This window comes from Pezoporus flaviventris, unplaced genomic scaffold (genome assembly GCF_033815535.1).
Source record: "Pezoporus flaviventris isolate CSIRO_AGI_PZ_B2104156 unplaced genomic scaffold, CSIRO_AGI_Pfla_v1 ptg000015l, whole genome shotgun sequence".
Lineage (NCBI taxonomy): Eukaryota > Metazoa > Chordata > Aves > Psittaciformes > Psittacidae > Pezoporus > Pezoporus flaviventris.
Window position 1 is genome coordinate 15,430,222 of NW_026892563.1, and position 16,179 is coordinate 15,446,400.

The 16,179-nt window shown below is 40.3% G+C and overlaps 2 protein-coding genes across 6 annotated transcripts in view; one reads left to right on the forward strand and one right to left on the reverse strand.

Moving 5' to 3' along the window:
• Positions 1–16,179, reverse strand: part of KCNJ15 (potassium inwardly rectifying channel subfamily J member 15) — a 271,050-nt gene that overhangs the window by 164,903 nt on the left and 89,968 nt on the right. The gene's annotated exons all lie outside the window — the stretch shown is intronic.
• The window catches only part of ERG (ETS transcription factor ERG), a 106,708-nt gene that overhangs the window by 58,033 nt on the left and 32,496 nt on the right, over positions 1–16,179 (forward strand). The window lies entirely within an intron of this gene.

Here is a 16,179-nt window from a genome sequence, read left to right on the forward strand (position 1 = left end):
AAATGGTAACCAGTGTGGATATCTTCAGCACACCAAAGTCCTCATGATTGACTGACTTTCGCAGTTTCTCTGATTGACTCTGTTGTACTCCAGCCAACAGCAGAATCTTCCAGTCTCATAGACTTCAGACTTTTTTTAATAATCCATATTCTTTCCTTCTCTAGATTTCTTTGATCTCCTTTAGAATACTCCATCTCTTCCTCTCTCTTCTTTTTCACTCAGATTGCAATTTCTCTGCTTTATGTAATCCTCAGTTGCCTTCAACTTCTAAACACATGTTTCTGAAGGACAGCACTGGTTTCACACTGATTTGATCTTCACAGAAATATCTTACACCCCTTTCCACCAGAAACACAGTTACCTGACTCTGCAAATTTAGGTCTTGTTGAAATGCTTGGAAAAATAGCTTGCTTGTGTGGGAGTATCTTTCCCTCTAAATAATGATAATGAAGTATAATCAATAATCTGCTAATTACTCCTGTTGTTGCTGGCTAAGTACAGGGCATTTTACCTTTTTTAATTCTCATGTTGTAAGCCCAGTGGGAACAGAAAGTTATGTACCACCAATGAATCACAGCAAGTATTGTCCATGCATGATCCTATTGTTAATGAATTGGGCAGAGCACTAGAAAGGAGGCTTTTCAGTTATATTCAAAAATTCACAGTATAGCTTGAAAAAATTGCTATTTTCAGAAACAGCTGCTTTTTTCAGGTTCCCATCTGGGACACTTTCACTGTGATTTTCAGAGCTTTTCTATTTCCCACAGAATTGGTGTCATTACTAACCTCTCTGCACTTTAATCATCTGGCATGAGATAGGACATCACATTACTCAGTTGCTAAAATTTCATAGGCTGTGACAAAGCTCAGTTAATGCTGAAGTTATTCTAGTGCTTAGAGGAACACCTATAAATTAAAGGCTATTAGCACTTACTTACAAATAGTTCTATTTATGTCAATGGAAGTGCTCGTATTAAAGATCAATGTGGAATGCAAAATTTTTAGCTGACAGTTTTCAGTGCAAGAATTGTAGTTTTCAGTGCAAGAATTGGCAATTTCACTGTAACCTAAAATGTATTGTAAGAGTTAGAAAAAATATCCTCAGGGATCTTACTAGAAATAATGAATCAGAAACTCTGGACTTTGAGAACTGCATAAATAAGAACTGGATTTTAAAATAACTGATTAAAAATTATTTGGGCATGTGACAAATGTAATATTTAGTGTACTTAATGTACAAAACCTATTTGTAGAAAAAATAGAATACAAAAAGATGCAGCAGGAATTTTAGCTGTTTCTAGCAAACATTTTTTCCATAGTCGTGACTGAAGTCTGAAGCTTCAGAGGGTAATAAACAGCTTTAAAACATGCCAGGTCAGTGTTGAAATACCCAACATGAGGAAGCAAAAATCTTCCTGAAGCCTTAGGTCTGTTTTCCATATCCTTACAAAAGAACTGTTTTCTGAAGATCTGGTTTAGATTTTTGTCTTTCTGGAAGTGTCTTATAAGAAAGATTTTGTGTATTTCTAAGACATTCAGACAAGCCAGAGTTCTCTTACTAAAACTAATTCTGTGTTTCTGTTAACCCTGATGGAACAAAATTAGTTTGCCTTGAATAATAATTTTGTTTGGTAAAGTTAGTGTTTGAAATCCTCAGCAATCTTTGTCTTTGGCTGGCTGCAGAATTAAAATCTTCAGAAATTCATGCTTTGAACAGATGCCTAGTGCAAACACGGATGCTTGAGGCTGGGTGCTTACGTGTGTAATTATTTGCTTGACTTGCAAATGTATTGAACACCCATCACTACAAAAGCCTCATTAAGTGGATGCGTTCCAGGCGAATTGAATGATATATTAAGAATATATAAGAAAATATATAAGAATTTCGTTGCTCAAATTCTAATCTTCAGTCTGTCAAGTGCTCAGAGGGAAAATAAGGAATAAAAGCCCACCTTCCTGTGCTCATGTCAAGTGCTGTTACCAGCTTGATGTTGCCTTTGGCTTACCTCAGCTGTTGGCAGCTCTTGACATTATCAAAAGCCAAGCCCCAGTGCTGCAGTAGGGCAGGAGGATTTTGCACAAGAGGGATGAGATCCATCTTCCCTTTGGTGGGATGTGCTGCATTAGGGAATTTGCCACATCAGGAGCAGGAGCCTGCAGGGATATACCCTGTACAGGTATCTATAGCAGGGAGGGTTTGCAGCTGACAGGGGCGAGCAGGAGGGCACCATCACTATTGCACATTGCATATTGCACTCCTGCATGTTCTTTCCACGGTGAGGTCCAGGAGCGGTCCTGGGCCATTGAAAGGCATTTAAACATGGAGAGATCCATCCAGTTCCCCCTTTGCCACCATGATGTTGGCACAGAGAGGGAGATCAGCTAGAGTGGAGCCAGAGAAAACAGCTGCAGAGAGAGACAGGACAAGTATAAGTCATTTTTATGGTTTTAGCTGGGTTTGCTTCAGACTGAATAGCTCTTTGCTTTTCCCGCCGCTTTCCTCAGTCTCTTCACCTCGACTCCACTTCTTGCCTGACATGCATAGTAGCCTTTCACTTTTTGGTATCTTCTGTGTATCTCATTCTAATTGAAAAATAACTTCTGGCACAACTGTGACAGTCACACTGGTCACACCATGCACTTAACTTGTGCTTTGAATTTATTGCCCTCAGCTTGTGTCCCTTCTGTGTTAGCTGCAAGTGTTTTGTGACAAACTCTAACTACTGCTTTGCCTTAGTTCTGCGCCTAAGATAGCAGTTCATTTATTTCTTGCATCTAGCACTGCACAACAGTCATGGTTACTAAATACTATCGAGGCCTTTGAAAGATCCTTTTTGCTGCAGTGCTATGGCAGTTTATAAGTCCGCAGTAGGAAGTCATTGTACCATGACATGAGTGTTGCCCCATATCTCCTTCTCTGTAGAGTATACCTTTCATAGTAATGCCAGGTCTTTCTGACACATGGTGGTCTTTTGGACTGTGGGTTTTAATTACGAGTGACTGCAAAGTCTGTGGTTTTGCATCTTTTGCCAACAGAAAAAAGAAATATACTACTTTTATTTTTTTTCACTGCAAAAGCAGTGTCTCCCTCCCCAAAGATTTCAAACCTGGTAGATTCTTGATTTTGGGAAAAGCATTCTAGTTGCTTTATTGGTTCTTCTTACTTGTGTAAGAGCTTGTGTACAATATTTCTTTCTTAGTTGTGTAATTATCATGAACAGCAAAGCTGAAATAATTTGTTCCTGTCTTACTTTTATTCCTTCTTTCTGCTTTTATATCCTTGACAAGCCCAATATGGAAGCAGGATTTTAAAATGGCATAATGACATTTATCATTGACTTCTACCACATGTGTTTCAATGACCATTATGCACTACACCTGTGGGAGTTTAGTGTATGCGTTTGCTTGGTTTACTGAATACTAGGAATTTTGGAGATTGCTCAGGTCAGACAGCAACTAAATCAACATGATCTTCTGGTTTTCCTTTCTTACAGAACGACATGTATCATTTTGCTTTATTTAGTCCATGCTTTCATTTTATTAGATTGCAGAGAAGCATAAACGGTGTCTGTTTACATTCCTTACTGATTCAACTTGAAATTATGACCAAGTATGGCTTGAGTAGTCTATAAAAATATATGGTAGCTTCTGGCTCTCAGACATATAAAGGTGTTCCTGGAAGCTCAAAACTCAGAGTGCAAATCAGTTAGTCTTCTCGATGATTTTGAAACCTCAGATCCTTTGAAATAGTTGGCAACTTGCCTGTTGCATATTTACAGTTACACAACTCTTCCTCCCTGCGACTTTTAAAAGTTCCTCCTTCCTTTCTCCTTTAAGTCCTTTGACAGCGTCAAAACATCTCTCCCTCTCTCTCTTTCCCCTCTCCTCAGCTCTCCCCATTCTAGCTCTCTCTCTCTCCTTGGTATGGCACATTGTTCTGTGGAAATGGGTTGTTTTGAGTTCACACTTTGTTTTCCTGCTGTTTTTCTGGAAGCTGGATGTGGCACGAAAGATACGGGAATAGCTTATAGGAAATGAGTTTGTTTGGGGAAACAGCCAAAAAGAGAAACAGCCTGCATACCTCTCCTGTATGTTTGAAGGCATAGCATACAGTATATAAAGGCATTTTGAGGGTCATTTTTTAATGCAGACCAAAGAAAAATAAATCAAAATATTTTCTTTTAGCATACCTTAAGTTTTGCATTCACACAGCTTCACTTCATATAGTAATGCTTATTAGACACTTGGTCTTACTGTCGAGGTATGGAGAAAAACATCTTAATATTTTCTACTGCTGTAGTAAATGCATCTTTCAGGGTTCTGGACTTGAGATTGTCTTAATTTCATTGACTTCTCTGCTCACTTTTCATCAATGACAGCAGGTGGCCTTTTCCTTCTGGAGCTGATGTTGGTATCAGTGAAAAGTGCAGTCAGTATCAGAGCTGCAAGGCATGGTTTTCATAAGAGTGGTAATGTTGGTAATCACTACTTAAGAAAAGATACTGCTACAGGGAAGAACTGCAGGATTTTTCTTGTTGCCACATCGAAGTTATTGCCATGTATGTTTTCCTTTTCTTCTTCACATGTACAATTAAAAATTGGCCAGAACCTGTTTCTGCTGCATATGAGATTCAACAGAAAGCATGGTTGCAGAGCCAGAAGTTGCACAATAAAGATGAATTTGTGAGGTAGTTCTCATTAAAAAAAATGGAAAAAAAAGATAAAATTTAATTTTCTTCAGTAATAATATTTTGTGATTTTGGATTGGTGATTTTGTCTAGAAAGACATTGCTTTACATTGCTTAAATGAAGTAATAAGTTTAAAAGCAAAACCACAGGTGTATTTGGGATTAATTTTGTTTTTACTGTCACAAAGCAATTTTTTCTTTGTATGTGAGGTTTTCTTGTTGTGGTTGTTCTGTTTTATTTGCTTTGGGACAAACAAAGAACATTCACTCCAACCTTTGTCTGTCAAAGGTATGAAACAACTTTTTTCTTCTGATCCATTGGTTTGGCTACCTGTCTAACTGTAATATATTGAAAACCATACCACTCTCTTTGACTGATCTCATAGTTAATGTTTGAGCTAAACGTAACGATATCTTTACCTTATACTGGTTCAGCAGAGCAGGTAAAATGTGCTTAAACATAAGCACACACTTTATTGTTATTTTACTAAGCACTCTCCTGCGTTAATCTTTGCATACACAGGAATGACATAATACTGTGTGTGACATTCAACCCTGCGTTAATTTCATTAGTCATGCTTTGTGGCAAATGACTAAAATAACGCGTGCTGGAGTATGAAGCAAGATATTCATTATAAACAATTACAGGAAGGTATGTGAGGCTATACACTGTAAAGGTTATCATGACAGGAAGTCATATTTTATATACACAGTGGGCATACTTGGAAAGTTCATTCTGAATTTAGAAATATTGCCCATCTAAGCAATATTCTATGTGTTCATAAAAAGGAGATTACCATGAGAAACTTATAATACTATATATGTATATGCTCAGTGTATGCATGGAAGATCCAGAATAAAAGGTGGCTGAGGAAAAGGAAGAATAATGTAAACAAAACCACTTTCCCTTAGTGTTATGCAAAAGTGGAGAGCACTCCTTAATGTAGTGAGTTTTTAAAAAGCAATAGCAATTTGCATTTTAATTCCAGTTATCTGATGCAGAGAAGTCAGCAAAAAATATCAAGACAAATACACTTGGAAGTAAATAAAAGCATCCATACAAATAAAGATGGCTTAAGCAGTTTGCAGAAGCTATCAGACAACAAATTAATGTGTTGGATGCAATAACTGTTCTTTAAATAGGAAGGTAAGAATTTTAAATATGTGTGAAGGTGAACACGGGGGAGCATCTGAGACCTTGTCAGCCTGAGGCAGCTGGCAAGAGGATCTCCAGCTCCAAGGGGTCCCTGAAGAGAAGTTGAGTTTCAGGAAAGCACCCCTGCAGATGCCCAAGAAGGGTTCCCCCTCACTCTCCCTAGGCTGATTGCTGAGCCCAGCTGCTGGTTTGAGAGGACCAGCCAGATTTAATGGAGAACATGCCCAGTTTGCTTTCCCACCATTTCTTTGGGATAGCTAAAGGTACATTTGAAGCTAAGGTCCCTCGTAACTGCGGTCTTTCCAAGCAGAATGTGACTCATCACACACATGCACGCACGTGTGCGCACGTGCAAAAACACCACACACAGAGGCACTACAGGGAAGTGATGGGTCACCTAGAAGCTCAGTTCATGGCCGTAATCCAGTTGTTATTTCCTTAATGCTGTTAGACATTTGTTAAAACCAAAGGTTCACTGCAAAGGAAACAAATTTGTGTGCTCTTTTCAGTTTTATCCAATATTTAATTGTTTCATCGATTCAATGGCTGTAATGATCTATTCATTCCTTCTATACATTTCTCATCACTCTGCTGATGAGTTTATCTTTGGTACATAGTGTGCCTTATAGAAAAGTATTTTAATACCTGAATTATTTTTACTTTAAAATTTGTTCAGAAGTTGAGGAGGGATTATCTAAAAATGTGTGTGTATGTATACTTATATGTGCATATATATATATACACAAAATAGGCATATATAATTTTGCATAGAAATAAATATGTGGTGGGTCAACCCACCACAGTTAACAAATATTGAGCATAGTATAAATGTAATGTATAATTTTGCAGTTTGGGCTAAATGGCAGGAAAAAACTGCAAATGTTACCCTTTTGTGATAACACTGGACAAGTCTTTTGAATGAGGCAGAAAATAATCATTATTATCATTAATCATTAAGAGTTTTCTCAATAAAGTTTCCAAAGCCGAAGTACCAGAGCAGTTACCTTGTTCAAGCAAAGCCTTAAGTTCTGAACAAATGACTAACTCCAGTAAATGGGTAGTAATCCTTGAAGACATCCCATTCAAACTGCCCATAATGCCAAAGGAAAGGGTAGGCTTGCATGCCTAGTGTGGGATCGGTGTCTTGTTTTGCGCAGCTGCTGTGGTCCCAAGACTCTTTCCCAATATTATTTTGATCTAATAGCAAAAGTTCACAGTGGGTGTGGCATGCAGCCTCAGTTCACTTCCAGTCGGGCTGCTGGCTACTTTAGAAACCTGCCACCTGTTTTGCCAAAGAAATCTTTGCTTGAAAAGTTTCTGGAAAAGCCCCCAGATAGTCATATTTTTTAACAAAGTAGAATATTAGCTGTTCCTTCAGAGCAGTAAAGTCCTGTACTAGAAAGACAAGGTAGAAGCAACAGGCTAGCCCTGGGCTGAGGCAGAAATGGAATTTTATATCCAAGTTTTCCCAGTTTTCTAGGCATTTTGAAGCCTTACAGGTTAACAGGCAAGAAGGATAAAACTTCAAGTTCATAATTGCCAATACTATCAAAATTAAAAGGAAGCAAAGTCTATTGTATTGACTGAAAAAAGTCATTCAAACTTCAGTGTTACAGCTCTTTATGTAGATGGAAGTGCTAAAATAAGCATACAAAGCCACAGTTTCTTAAAAATGTGCATACAATATACAATCTGCAGGATACAATTGTATTGTTTTTACCATTGTTGAATTAAAGTTGACGTAATTATTCAGGAATATGTATTCTGAGCCCAACCAATCATTGTGCTGCTCCAGCCGTACAGCCACCTAGCGCTGTTCATTCAGCTGCTGGTGCAGCAGATAAAACGTGTTGTTGCCTCAGCCTTTGGGTAGATTGCCAGCACTCTGCTCATGCAGAAGGCAAATCAGAATCAGACTCATCACTGTATAGCACTAGCTTGTCTGCTTCATTTTCTAGGCTTTTTGATACAGTCTTGTGAATTTTGAGGTCCACTTTAATTCAGAAGCCTGGTGCAGTTCTTTGGTGGTTGGGCATGGGCATGGGCAGAGCTGCTTCCAGGCATACCCCTCTTGAAGTCACTTGGGCATTGAACATGCACTGAAGCAGATGCAGGGTGGAGGCTTTCATCACTGCATTTGAACAAGCCCACTGCATTTCTTTGATGGTGCCCAGGGCATGAGACATATATGAAAGTTTCCTATTTCCCTTTGTTAACTCTTGGTTAGGGGTTAAACTATTCATTTGCATTTTACTGCTAGTTGAAGACTGCAGATGAAATAATTATGAAATGGCAGCTCTTTAAATCAGATGCTCATGGACACTTCCTGATCTCTGGAAGTCAGTGTTTCATCAACTGTACTTCGTGTGATAATTTTAGTGTGTCAGATGCAGGGTAGTCCCAAATATGGCATGGAGCTTGGAATGAAGGGGATATGCTTTCTAAGCAAAAACCCAATTTTATCCATTCTCACAAAAGGTTCCCCATCTGCATTAGTGGAATGATGATTTTTGTCTTATCTTATGCAGCACTTGAGCAACTGGAGTGAATGCCTCATGCTACAGATATTACCCTATGATGAAAGGAGGTATCTAAAATAGCTTGGGCAAAAACAGGGTTTGCTGACATTTCAGTAATGACCGTATATTAGAAATGATGATAAAGCACCACAGTCTGCATTTGAATTCATAATGTTTCAGAATTTGTTCATTAAGACACAAAATGTTAAACCTTTGGGCTTAGCTGTGAGACCTCTATTCACATTACTAGTCCTGGTGAAGCCAGGAGGATGGCTTACACAGAGGGCTGCAGGATCAGACCTTAAACATCTGCTATTGTTTCCCAGAAATGAATCTAGCCTGCAATTTCATAACATCATTTTGATGGATGTTTGATTATTCCTTTTTTTCAAGAGGGACTGTGGCAGTGTCTCTCCTTTGCTTCCAAACATCCTTTGTATTTTTCTCAGCAAGAGGTGAAGATAATCAGATAAGTGGCAGCACTGGGCCTGTGTTTGAATTAACACTGACTACCCAAGTGCTCTTTGCAAATACGTGAAGGATGTTAGCTGAGCTGGCAATAAGATTCTCATGGGTGGAGGTGAGGACAACATCTGTCTTTCCTATCTTGTACTTGCCAAGGCTTTTTGTTGTTCGTGAACTCTCTCATGAATATAATATGTGGATTTTTGTCTGATCTAATGAATCCAAGACTCAGAAATTTAGAAGGAAAACATATTCCAGATGTGTGCTACAATTCCTGACTCAGGTGACTGCATTTTAAGTAGTAACCTTTTCCAGTATGCTCCACACACCATATTGAATGTCTTAAAAAACCGCTTCTTTAGTGAATGGTCAGAAGAGAGTTGTAAGAGCATCATGATTAATAAGGTATAGTAAGGCTGAAACATCAATCATTTGCCTCTTGTTTCACTGATTATTGCTAGATGCAATGAACCCAAGGCTTAAAGACTTGTCTTTAAAGCCGTACTGCAAATTTTGGCTAGAAGCTCTTTAAGCAGTTCAACCACAGCTTGCTTTATCGTGTGATGCCTGTTGCAGACATGAGCAGAGTTTCAGACTGGAAGACTGCCTGCTCTGTGAGGTTCTGGTGTCCATCCTCATGTATGGTCTCTGTCCCAGCATGGAATTTACATTCCTGGCCTGTTTGAAATTAGGCTTTCACTCCAGATAACAGCTTCCTAGAGCATCAGAAGATGCAGTCTGGGGAAGAATAGAAAGAAGAGTAGCAAGGCAGAAGAGTGACTTGGTAAAGTGTGGAGTGGCTGTGTACCAAGGTGCATACCATGTGCTCTCTTGCACACTTCTGCCTGTTCTTTCTTTCGGTTACAAATGTATGTAATTGGATCGCGCACAATTTCAACAAGTACACAAGGGATAGCAAGTGCAAAAAAGCATGGAAACACTTAATAGAGCTGATTGCCTGATCTTAATCAGAACAATCTTCCTTCAGAAAGTGCAGGTCCTCTCCAAATATCACTGTTTATTAGAATATTTTGACATCTTCAGAACACACACCACTGTGTTACAATTCTTCCTTTTAATAAATGTTTTGGTAAAAGTTTTCATATAACAGGTTTGTGTCTAATTTAAAATGAAAATAAGTCCCAGTATGTCAGAGTTCTTCACAGAATGGAGAATTATTTTTTCTGACCAACCGTAGACATCCGACAAGTGATAGGAAACAGCCTGTGTCTGAATGGATTGTGGCTGTGTGGAGGTCTAAACTTGTATTTGTGTATATATTATCATGAAATCAGATTAGAGAAGAACTAGAAGCTGATTACATTAATGAGGAGAAATACAAAACCATTGTGTTTCAAAAAATATAAATGCAATGACAAATATAGATTATATAAATGCAATGCCATATGGCGAAGCTAATTAAAATTTCTCAATTCCAGTGTTATTGCGAGCCCCTCATAGTCAAGGGCAACAGGCCTGTTTTGGTGTGTGGGACTGCTGACTCCAACAAGATGACTCTACAAGTAATAAATATGTTTTACTGTCTGCAGCATCTCTCAGTGCACAATGAGGGCTGTTGCTTTATTTGTTTCTCCTCATGCATCCTCCTCTTTATGTGTAGTTCATGCCCAGTGTCCAACTGGTTTGCAGTCAATATTTTTCATCCTACTACTGTGCTATTTGCCTGCTAGGATTTTGACAGTGCTGGCCAGTATGCTCCTGATTGTCAAAGTTCTAGAAACATTTTTTTGAGCGGCAAGTCATTTGATAGATTTTGGGCAGACAACTGACATAAACAAAGATCTACTAAACCTTTTCTGTCACAGGGATTAAGCAGTAAACCATGTGACTATTATAAGAAATTAAAAAAAAAAAAAAAACAAAACAACAAAAAAAATGATCTTAGTATTTTGAGATATATGTATACACACACGTACTACGAGGGTACCTCCTGGAGTTATGATTCCATTTGATTGCTGTACAAACAAGTGGAAATGATATCATGTCTAAAGTGGAAGCTGGGTTGATGACATGGAGGGACAGAAGACAAACGTATGTCATGCACAAAGTGGCATGTTCCCTAATCAGAATTAACTTGAGAAAAAGCACCTCCAGGTTAGAATGGCCTCCAAAATTTTTTAAAATACTGCTGAAGTATTCTTAACCCAGTAACCATCAGCACAAACAAATTATGCGAGACAACTGCACACCCTATTGCCACCTTTAATCATTTCTTAAGTTTGATCAAACTTTAGGAAAAAAAGTCTTTGCTCTTAAATCCTGACATTGCATATAAAAGACAGGCCATCTTTCATATACTGATAGGAGCTACTTCAGTCACATTTCCTGTAATTTCATGCTTGTAGGCCAAGTAATCTTGCATTTGATTAAGTAAACACCTTTGTCCTCATGACTTTATGCCTACTTTAAAGGCGTTGCTGTACCTATTGTTCTACAAATTGTCAGTCTGTTATTTTTTCATTTTTACTTATCAGTGAAGTATAGGTCAAAACCAAATAGAGAAGTCATTTTGCTCTTTTTATCATTAGTACAGAAAGTCCAAGTAAGAAGTACAAGTGATGAAAAGAATAAAAAACTCTTAATGAAGGAAAAGATTTTTATGTTTTGCTGGTGATGTCATAAGAGTATGTGCAGAAGGGAAGATGAAATAAAGAAAATCCATGTCCAATATTGAGCTCAGATAATACCAACAGCTCTCTACTGACTTGCATGAAAGATCTTCTCCAGATGCCACTGTACGTGATGCTTAGTTCATATAACATTGTCCCAGACACTGATTACTAGAAATGAAAGGCTTCATTTCTGAGCTGTCATAAGAATATATTATTGTCATGTGAAATCCAAGATCATCCATCCACTACTAAAATTATTACCATAAAGGTACAAAACTCGGTGAGATTAAAAGCATCTATTTTATAATATTTATAAATGTTTACCTTGCTTTAGCCCACTTACTGCTTAATGTTGCCAAACTGCTCCAGAAACAGCATTATAATGGATGATAAAAAAAGAGCAAATGAGTAATGAAAAGTATTTACTAGAAATAGAACTGGTATCCATATGTAAAAAAACCTTGCCAAAAAAATTGTCAGTATTGATAGTTTTGTCTACGTTTATATATGGCCAGACCATGTGACTGTTCTTTATCACAGTGAATGCTGACGGTATTTATATTACATTTGGTCCAAAATCTTGCATTTAGAATTATAGGAAAAAGCACATTTTTAAGTCCCTGTGTTTAAGAAATAAATATCTATACTGCTTTCTGTCAGCTGTTCAGTAAAATAGTTTGCTATTATTGCTTTTCTTTCATAGCTTATGTAGGTTTAAGGCTTGAAGGCTTTAATTACTAAGGTGAAACCAAGGAAAGACAAGATGAAATGATGCATGGAAGGAGCAGCTGAAGCACATTTTCTGTCTGTTTTGGGGGATATCGTATTATGTCATATTCTTGTATAGCTGAGAAATGCTTTGTACTTCTTGATGCTATTTTTATGCTTTTCACAATACAAATTTCACATGAGGTTGTATTGGGTTGTATGAAGTCTGATGGTTCAGCATCACCATGCCTTGCAAGGTCACTGGATTCAGAAAAGCCTGGGCCAGAAATCCTCAGCTTTTAAGATCACTACGAGGAAGACAGGCAGCAGCTGCCAACCGTGGACACACGGCTCCCACCTGTCTGTTGCAGAAAATGGTTTTCTTGAATATTCAAGGACCACATATATCACCTGTAGGGGTTGTTGATAAATTGACATCAGTGGTCCTAGCTGCATTTGAAGGACAGGACAATTGGTATGCCTGAGTCCTGGCTGGCAGGATGAATAGCAGAGCAGATGTTACACATAGTTTCCATGTTTCCCACATTGAAACCTCAAGCTCACTTATGTGAGAGAGGAAAGATGGTTAAAGAGGAAGTAAGGCTAATTCTAGTTTAGACAATGTTCTTCGGTTATGCTGACTCCTCAAAATTGTGCAAAAGCTTAGATGGCCAGTTCAGCTTTTGTAATGTGCTCAAGGGAGGGGTGATGCAGAGGGGTGATGCATGTCCTGCTGTCCTTCAAGACTGGCCAGCAAAGATCAGTAAGTACTTGGAGTAAATTATCAGAGATACTCACTATCGTAGAGTACACATTCATAAGTCTTCCACGTAAGGACTGACCCAACAGTGTGTAAAGTTGGCAGAAAATCAGTTATTCCTACAGAGTTTTTACAGACCTGTCAGCGTGCACTAACTGATAACTAGCAGGATGGAGTACAGATGAGTGTTTGCTATTAAATCAGAACAAAACTCCAGCTAGTAAAATGAGCTTTTTTAATAATTATTTCTCCATGAATAATGAGGCTTTTTTTTCTCCTGAAATGTGAATGAAGTCTGAGTCTGTCTCTTGGGTTAATTTATGCTTGTCTTGTTTTTGTCATAGTCTTTAGATATTCACATAACCCTTATTAATTGGGATCATATTTGCAGCATTTGTTGTCCTCCTGAGGAAGTTAAAATGTGTGTACTTTACCTGTTTGTGCAACATAATAGGCATCCATAGCACAAGCAATATATACTGTCATTAGTAATGCAAATAAATAGAAAACCCTTTTTTGTTGTTGTTGTTTACAGTTATACTTACCCTAAATATTCATAAATTAACTTACATTAAGTGGAGTCAAGTTTAATAGGAACCAGAATAAATTTGCTTTGTTTCACATATGTGTGAGAGGATGAGAAATAATATCCATTATATAGTGATTGAAGCCTGTTTTGAAAAGGTCTATTAGTAAATGGTTTACAGAGTAAAATAGCATTATGCCTGTTGTATTTGCAACCTTGTATCTGCTTTGTCCTGTATAATTCACACATTCATGCATATACTGGAGCTAGCTCTTCCAAAATTAACATTTTATTTCATGGGGTTTGGCTCACTTGCTAGCTCTACAGTGGGGCAGAAAATAGGGAACTGTGCAGTAAATAGTCTCAGGAATGGGATGCATTGTGATCACCTGGAAAAACAGTTATGGACTGCTAAGAAAGAAATTTCTATTTTCCTTCTAGTGTAACATTTTCTTTCTTTGGTTCCTGTGATATGATGCATGCTACTTTATACCCAAGCACAGCAAGTCCTCCAGCTGTCTCTCAGGGCAGTTTAGCCAGGGAGCAATCTTTGGGGAGCAAGGGACCAGCAGCCACCTCACCCTGCTCCTCCTTGAAAAGCAAGAGCTGTCTGCAGGCTTTCCCAGAAACAGCTTATCATAAAAGCTTCAGACCACCACCAGCAACAGCTTTTAGCAGGCCAGAAACACACAGGAGTCTGAGAGGCATGGGAAAAAGGAGAAGTGTTATTCTGGCATCCCTTCTCTTCATGCCCCCAGAGACCCAAGAGACAGTAGTTCAGTAGCTGGGCGCAGGCTGGCAGAAGAGCGTGCAAAGCAGGGGTGTTAACTGGGGAGTTAATGGTGACAGCTTGGTGGGTGACCTTTGCACTTGGACAATGTCTGAAAAGCACTAATGAAATGGTGCAGATAGCTGCCTGAATTTTGCATCCTGCTCTGTAACAGGAAGCGTTACTTGTTAGTAATTCAGTCACAAGTCTTGTGGCATTTGAAGGGCTGCTTGGGATCCCATTCCTCATACCAGAGGTGAAGGGATGATCTCAATTTTCATCAGAAGTAATAAGAAGAGGTTTCAGAGAAAACTTCATAGGTCATATTAACAGAGTGCGCCCCAAGGGCTCACAAACCAGGCAAGTAAAAGGAATGATAAATGCGTACCCCCTTAAAATGAGCAACTACAACTGCTGATTTTTAGGGCAGCGTGCAACTGCTGGAGCTTGTGCAAATCCTTTTCTGGTAGCCAAGGAAGGCAGGAGCCTGCAAGCAGACGCCCAGCTTCCCATCACTCTCTTTCCCCTCTCCCTTCTCCACCGCATCCTCCTCTGCTGACAGAGCCACACAGTTTTATTGTCCTCCCATCGGCTGTCAGCACAGGGCTGGCAGCAGCACAGGCCCACCCAAGCTGCCTCGCGATCATCCTACCCCAAATCTGGCTTCGGTTCACACCCCTATTCTTGGCCCCTGCACCTTCAGCCATGGCCAGCTGGCCGCCTCCATGGCAGCCGTCATCTGGTGTGCTGCACACCGAGCCTCCTCCACCAGCCTGCTGCTGGGGCTTGCACCATAGTGCTGTCAGGGGCCACATTTGGTGGAGAGGGAAGTGTCAGGCTGCACTCATGTTCCACTTCATCACAGGGCAAAGCCATAGCACTAGGGTGCGAGGAGGGAGTCGCTGTTTGGGTTACTGTCTGTTTAGACCCCCTATGTCCTATGTTCACCATAAGTAGCTCCTAGAGAGGGAGGCTTTGCTTGGAAGGCTGCTTTTGAAAGGGTGACCCCTGAGCCTGTGTTGTGCTGGGGGCCAGGAGGAGGGTGGGAGCCCAGACTAGGTGCATGGCTAGGGAGCCTTGGCTCAGGCAGGAGGGTCCCTTTGACAGCATCAGCCCTTCCTGTAGCTTCCCAATGGCATGCTGGCTGCCTGAGCCGGGACCAGGCACTGCCTCACTGCCTTAGCTTGGCTCCAGATAGCATGGGGAAGGAATTGGGGCCAATGCGAATGCATGGTGGTGGGGAGAGAAGGTGGCCTTTTCTCTGTCTGGCATGTAGTCATGATGGCAGCCACCCTGCCACTGACAGGCCTGCCACCCTTGAGGGCCATAACTGCAGTGCTGCCACGGGAAGGTGGCTAGGGAAGCCCTTCCCACAGTACCAGAGTGGGATGCCCAGCCAGGAGGTCCACCAAGAAGGTCTGCCGTGAGAGAGGGAGGTGGATGGTGGGCATGGTATCTCTTCAGGGCTGGTGGCAGGAGCCTCTGCTGAAGCTGGCAGTTGGTACTGGCAGAAAGAGCAGGGTCCCTGGAGTGGAGGATGCACCCAGCTGTCTTGGCTCCCTGTCCAGAAGGGACTTGGCCTGTGCCCCAGAGGAAGGAAGAGAAGCTCACAGTGAGTAAGCAAGGCCTGGCTTTGGTAGCTCCTAGCAGGGGCAGTTCATGCAGAGATGGCAGCTTGCTTGTTACCCTGGCGTATCTGGCCCTCTGCATTCCTACCTGGGATGCCAGAGGTCTCAATTTTGCTGTCTGTCCTGTCCTCTCCTTTCTTCCAGCTCCTATCCTAGGGCCACTATTCCCAAGTGTTTGGTAGTGTGCGTTTGTGCATCTTCTCAGCCGCTGGTGGGAAGGGTCTCCACAGGGGAGAGGTTGTCTTCCTGCCATATACTGATGGCTTATCTTGCACCACGAATCCTCACCTCCACTGACAGCAGTAGCATGCCTAAAAAGTAATGAGC